General features: G+C 41.5%; 1 long non-coding RNA gene across 2 annotated transcripts; it reads left to right on the top strand.

The window, feature by feature from the left end:
- Positions 1-1,485: 1,485 nt before the first annotated feature.
- On the top strand, positions 1,486-4,843 carry LOC125551330. 2 transcript variants are annotated; one of them, XR_007302443.1, is made up of 5 exons: positions 1,486-1,983; positions 3,519-3,609; positions 4,212-4,289; positions 4,378-4,428; positions 4,528-4,843. It is a non-coding gene; the product is annotated as an uncharacterized LOC125551330 (long non-coding RNA). The 2 variants fall into 2 exon arrangements; XR_007302442.1 differs by having other exon boundaries at positions 1,487-1,983; positions 4,215-4,289.
- Positions 4,844-7,019: the final 2,176 nt, after the last annotated feature.

The following is a 7,019-nucleotide window of genomic DNA, read 5'->3' as shown; positions in this document are numbered from 1 at the left end:
CCGCGAGTGATAATAAAGGGCAACCAGACAGCAGATTCCATAAACTGGGTAGGTTGCCACCAGTGGAAGTAAACAGGCCAACAAAATAATAGACAGAACCGACAGCACTTCAACACAGTTCAAGAAAGGTTAGCCCGACCCACGAGCTGCAGTGCAAGCAGCTTAGCAACCTGATGAGACTGCGCTTCTTTGACGCTTATATCCACCAACTTAAGCTGCATAGCATCAATAGACGTCATGTACTTATGGTTAATCTTGCATAGAGATTGGAGTTCCAGTCGGATTTGAGCGGAAGAATGTCTTTCTGCTTGAATTTCGGACTGAAAAAGTCGAACAAATTCAGGCAGCTACTTCATCGAGCTTGTACCACTGAGTAAGTCCGACACTACATTTAGGCATGACTTTGTGGTTGTATCCCTACCCTCAAGATGTGTTGCCTTCTTCTCTGAAATATATATTAGAGGGACAAACAATGGGTTCGTCTCACTATCATTGTGGCAGTTCTTCCTAGCATCAGTGTTGTCACCCTGAAAGAGAAACAAGTTGGTAGATAACAGGTTTTGCACGTATAAGCATCAGCGCAGTCAATTCATCTCATTTCTTTGTCAGAAATAAAGAGACACGGTTTAAAATAGCATTAACAAAATAGGCATTGCTCATAGTTAAGACGGCAGGAAATGGCATTGTGCAGGAGCGGCCAGCTTCACCAGACCACTGGATTACAGACCAAGGGCGGCGTTGGATCAAGCATACATGTAGTTCTAAACAACGCATAAGCATGAATGGTGAGTGTACTATCAATTTATACCATTTCAGATTGGTAAATAAAGAGACACAATTTAAATAACATTAATATAATATGGCATTGTTTATAGTTGAGACATAGTAGGATATGACATTGTGTTGGAGTTGGTAGTTTCACCACAACACTAGATTACAGATCAAGAACACAAGCATACACATAGTGCTAAAGAAGATAACTTGCCATGTTTAGTTTAATTTACATGGTATGAATAAGGAACTAGGTTGTACAACTAAATACTGAAATTGAGAAGGACAAACTTATGTTTATGTACTTCTTTGTTATAAACTTTGAACAAGCAATTTGATGCAGATGACAAAAATAAATAGCATTTGCACTCATAGCTATCCAAATATACAAAACAAAGTTTGAAGGCTCGAGGAGGACAAACTTACATTAGTAGTGAAGACCAGCTCTATAAAGCCTTTGTCCATATTGATGGGGGGTGCAATTCAAGAAGCTTACCACACACTCTTATTCAAGAGCATTGCCTTTATTCTACATTTTGTTAAGAGTAAATATAGATTTGAAAATATAGGAACAAATGGCGATCATCTCTCCCTAATAATAAAGCACGGATTGAGTCTCCGGGCTCACCATCGCGGCCTTTTTGCGAAAAAGTCCCTTATGTTTTAGTTATTCAACCCGCAATCCATCGTTAATCTGCCAGACTGAAGGAAAAAACAGTTTGATGGAAAAATACACCCGTACGCATCTGCTCCTCTCCTCGATCCTCACCTTTGCCCAGGCCGATCTATTCCCCCTCGCCGCCGCCACACCCCAACCCCCTCGCCGTCGCGGCCGCACCTCAGCCCGCTCGCCCTCCCCATCGCCGCCTCCGCGGTCGCACCTCAGCCCGCTCGCCGCCCCCGTCGCAACCCAACCCTTCCTCCCCTCCAATGGATGCCGCCCCAACCACCTCATCCAATAGGAAGCCCCAGTTCGACAGCCTCTGTTCCCGCCCTTCAGCGGCCACCTCGCCACCCCTCCAATGCCCAGCACGTCCTTATCCAACGCCGCCCTTTAGCGCCCACCCATCCGCCTGCCCGCCCGGCAACGCCCGATTGAATTGTTGCTGCCAAGATCTGCCTCAATGTGGTTTGCATCATTGCGGCGACGACATCGTCGATCTTCGACTCTGACGACTACATCCAGAAGGACTACCATAATTCTCGCGGCTGGTATCCTCTACTCTCATCTCCCTACTATGAATCCTGACTGATTCTCTTCCTCCTCCCTGTGTCTTCCTCTCTGAATTTGGTAGTAGGTATTAGTGCGTAGCAAGTAGTTAATCAGCCAGTGGTGAATCTAGGATAAGAATGGAGGGTGCGCTGAAATCATTAGTCATTGTGCTAAACTGGTACGAGTATGATTTATAGTCTGAATTGTTGCATGGCAAAATAGTACCATGTTCTCTGAATATTTTTATTCCTATGAAATTGTGTGTGCTACAATCCTATCGCATTGGCATGTATATTCTGCATCTCTTGAAGATATTTGTGACATGTTGGCTGCCTTTTCCCCCCTTCTTTGCGGTTAAACGTTTCAGTCTCTAATCCCCTGGTTTTAGGCTATAATCCCTCGATTAGTACTGATATATGGAGTACTTATACAGAGTTGGGGCCGGGCACTACATCTTGCACTCTGAAATTAATAATACATCTTCTGCAATACTGATAGTACTATGAGATTCTTAGTACTCTGATTAGTATTGATATATGCAGCAGTGATGCAAAATTGGGGGCCCCAGATCTTGTACTCTAATTAGTACTGAATTTTTAATAGTTCATATACTCTGAAATTCATCGTACATGACGTAAAGTGCTCAAGGTGCTTGTGCGTACACTCTGCAAACACTGAACATACAAAGTGCACAAGGCTGATATATTTCCCTCCATTTCTGTATGAATAAATCCTAGATCGTTACAAATAACATGCCAACCTTCTTTTCACTTCATGCCACTGTAAGGTTGGTTTGGTGCTGATGCTCCTTATGTCCATGTCATTGTAGATGGCTGTGGAAATTTGGAAAATTTTCCTTTTCTATCAAGATGAGAATCAACAACATAAAGTTCTAGAAGGATTCATGGACAGAAAAGATATCTCCTTTTATGAGTTAATCAAATTGACTAAATAAGTTGGCTTCTCGCCGGCATATGGTTTCTTGTACTACAGGAAGAAATACCCGCATGGCAGATGCTATTCTGACATTGCTTCTGACCATGAAATACTTTGTGTTCAGTCTTCCCCTGAAAGTTAGCATAGGAATACACAATGTTTCTTCAGAATGACAGAGCACCAAATCGAGGCAGCAGGTTGCCATCGAATTCCACGGAATAAAACTGACTTGTGGATGTGATTAATCACTTACCAAAGTACAAGTTCATTCTATGATGAAAAAGGTCAGTGTTTGGGGCGCACTGCGTAGCAAGGATATGTTGTAGGCTATATAGCTCTTCTGTGGACAGTGAGAGGTTGGGGTTCTCATGCTTGCTTGGTTGGAACCTTTTCTTTTGAGTCAATTGATGGACGATGGGCATGAGGGCATCTCTGCACTAACTACGCTGTATGTGTACTCCACGACATACAGATAGCTCGCTCGTCGTATCTCGACAGAAGAAGAACAACTTTGATCGATGGAGATGGATTTCTTTCCTGTTGTTGCGATTGTATGTGCCTTGCCGACTAAACTATCTTCTTTCTTATTTACTGTCAGGTAGCTCTTTCAAAGATAGCTCGCTCGTCGTATCTCGACAGAAGAACAACTTTGATCGATGGATATGGATTTCTTTCCTGTTGGTGCGATTGTATGTGCCTTGCCGACTAAACTATCTTCTTTCCTATTTACTGTCACATAGTTCTTTCAAGTCCATTTTCTCTAGCTACATGATGTTTTCTTTATAGGCTGTAATTTATTTGGCATTTGTGACAGCCAAATTGTCTTGTCAAACATGCTTTGAAGATTTTTTTATTGCAATTGACATGTAATTTATTTTCTAAATAACCTATTCTTGATGGAGTCTGATCTCCTTTTTGACATATTCCAATAATAAGTTCTCATGTTCAATAATGCAATTCGGTATATTATCTTGGATTATGGCATTGGGTTAATAGGATTTCATTGAACATAAATTTTGTTCTGCACAGGGATTCAAACTACAGTGCAATGATTTATTGAAAAATCTGCATCTTAGTACTGCCCCATTTTCTGCGATCCAAATCTTCTTGGCTATGATAGATGGTTCAAAAACCATGTGAATCTTGGAACGGATCTATTCTTCATATGTTATTATAGCCCGTGCATGAACTATTTTAAGACATGTTTACATTAAGGTCATATACATTGTTTTATAAGATGGTAAATTCAAATAACTGTTTGAACCTTGGAAGTGATTCATAATTTTTGTAGCAGGGAAGCTATTTGTGGTGTAATATGCAGCTAAAGGTATTCCAGCATGAGCTTCCATGCACAACATCAGTGCTTAAAGTAAAGGCTTCAGGACTTAAAAGTAAAGTACACCCATGGCTTAACTTATTTTCCTTTTCTTACAGATAACTTGATTCTCTTGTTACAGATAACTTGATTCTCTGCTCACAACCAACTGGAGCAAGAAATAATTTCACAGGTAGCCTTTTCCTTTTCACTGCTTTGACAACATTATTTTTTGAGAAATGACAACATTTTAACATGGTATCACCCGTTGCAACATGTTGTAATTATGCAGCAACAGATCGCACCAAAGCATAGCCAACCTTGGTCCAAGAAGATAGAGAAGCACTGACAAGGTGGCTCGTTCGCAAGTTGGAGCCGTCCATGAGCTCACTGCTCTTGGTCGCTCACAACAAAGAACTGCATGTTGGCTGGGATCTTGCCGATGTAATATCTTCAGTACTGTAATGGCAGATTGTACTTTTTTTGCAATTTTTTTTGGTGTTTAGGCCATGCTTATTGGGCCAAGAGGTAGACCCCGTATAATGCTGACCTACTAAATGCGTTTACAGTTTGCGGAAATATGGCTTTGTGGGCCAGCGCGGGGGCTGAATATCCTTTTTTACAGGTCCGCTTTGCGCTGGCCGGCGAATCCTCTGTGAATCCTCTTTTATAGGTCCGCTTCGTGGGGTTTGCTCGGCCGCCGCCCGCGCCAGCCCGTAAATCAGTAATTTGCATTTCAATTTCGGGTCTGAAAAAACATTTCTTCTTCCCAATACCAAAATGAGCATCCACCTTCCTACACACATGTCCGTCTCAATAAACTACTGAAATTGAACTGAATAGGTTGACAAAGCCGAATGAAAACAAGAACATACCCCGTCGTTTTTGCATTTGAATAATACCTATCTGGGGTGTTGCGGCATTGCTATATGTTAGCCACAACACTATCTGGGCACGGGTGAGAACCTGCATTTTCGCGGCTTGGGGTGGGAATTTTGCCGCGTCCTGCAAAAATATTTGCGGGTCCGACGTGTTTGCGGGGTCTAATCGGACAGCTTTTTTTGCATGGACCCGTATTTTGACGGTTATTTTGCAGGTCGGGGCATTATACGGGGTCTGCTAGAGATGCTCTAAGGAGATATATGATTATATTTTCTCTCGTTGCAACGCACGGGCAATTTTCCTAGTTTAACCTAAGATGCAGAGTAGACAAGAGCAATGCGGAGCTAAACTTCTTCAGTAACATTGGTTTTATTCAATATTTTGACAAGAGTAAATGTAGATCTGATGTGTAGAAAATGGAGGGCAAGGGAAAATAAGCTACAAAGTGTACATTAAGAACTAGCTGACAATATAAGTAAAGTGATGAAGGACAGCAGATAATTACAAGAACAATGCAGAACTAAATTTATTCATAAGCATTGGATTTATTCTACATTAATGTAAGCATTAATATAGATCTGATAATTTGGAGCGAACTATGGATAAGCAAGCTATAATGCACAACTATGTCACATAATCCACCAAGTATGAATGTAAGGACAGCGATAGGACAATAGGTACCCACAAGAGCAAAGCAATGACCATCATAGTTGCGATATCCTAGTTTTGCGGCACTGGTTCTATCACCAATATACGTCTGGTGCTATGTGATTTCTCCGGTAGCACCACCTTTTTCAAGGACTTTGCTTGTACTCCTTCAGGTTCTACAATCACCCTCTTCCTTTTGGATGTCTGAAACACAAGAACAACATTTGAATGGAAAAACATGGTATGACGACAAATGGAATAGCTGTTGATAATGGATGGGCATGGCATATTCACATATATCATGAGTGAACTAAGCAGATGGCGGTGCAACGAAGCAAAAGAAATGCAAGGCACCTTATGCAAGATATGTGCAACCGATAAAACCTTGCCAAATTAGAACAGGCACCTTATTGGGTGAACAGGATAGGCCATCTGCCTTTGACTCATTGAGCTCAAAATAGTCATTAGGATCATATTCTGAATACGAATCTATAGGTCGGGAGCATGTGGATTTTATTGCATCCACAATGGACCTCAATCCCTTAATGCCAAGTTTGTTACCCATTGAACTGTTCTGCAATATTCTTCAGATGTGTGCATTCTTATATTCATTGTGATTACGTACAATATCTGAAAATCATGAAAACATAAATAGTAGTAAGATTATCTTTGTAATGAAGAGGATATTGTAATATAATAGGGGCTCCCTGTAAACCTTAGTGTGCTATCACTGGATTCTGATGAGAGAGCCCATGTGTGTTGTAATATGGTGAGTAGATTAATATAATCTGGCACGAATACACACAAAAATAGGCTCCCTGTTGGGAGCTCCAGATGTAAGGATAGTTGGGAGATGATAGGTTCATAATATACCGTGTAGAAAGTTTATTGCCAAACCATGATAACAAGAGCGCACAGCCACTAGGCAGATCGTAGTGTAGATAATAGGGTACAACATAACCACCATAAATAAATCAGGAATGCGGAACTGGCTAGAAAATACAGGGTTTTGCCACTACTGATATGCAGCTTATTGATCACCTACAGGCCAGCTCTATTCATCTGAAGGTGCACAGTTGTTACTATCAGTGTAGTCTATCAAAGACCGCGCGGCTCCCACCATTTCCGTGATATTATGGCAGATCAACTCGAAGTGCGAAATCATGTAGCAGAACCGGCCCAATAGAGCTGTCGACTGCAGATGTCCCTGCTCCCCTTCCTGACAAGGAACATAATGTACTTACTAAAGAAGAA

This window comes from Triticum urartu, chromosome 4 (assembly GCF_003073215.2).
Source record: "Triticum urartu cultivar G1812 chromosome 4, Tu2.1, whole genome shotgun sequence".
NCBI classification, from domain to species: Eukaryota; Viridiplantae; Streptophyta; class Magnoliopsida; order Poales; family Poaceae; genus Triticum; species Triticum urartu.
Note: the sequence above shows the minus strand (reverse complement) of the source record. Positions and strands in the feature narration are given on the sequence as shown.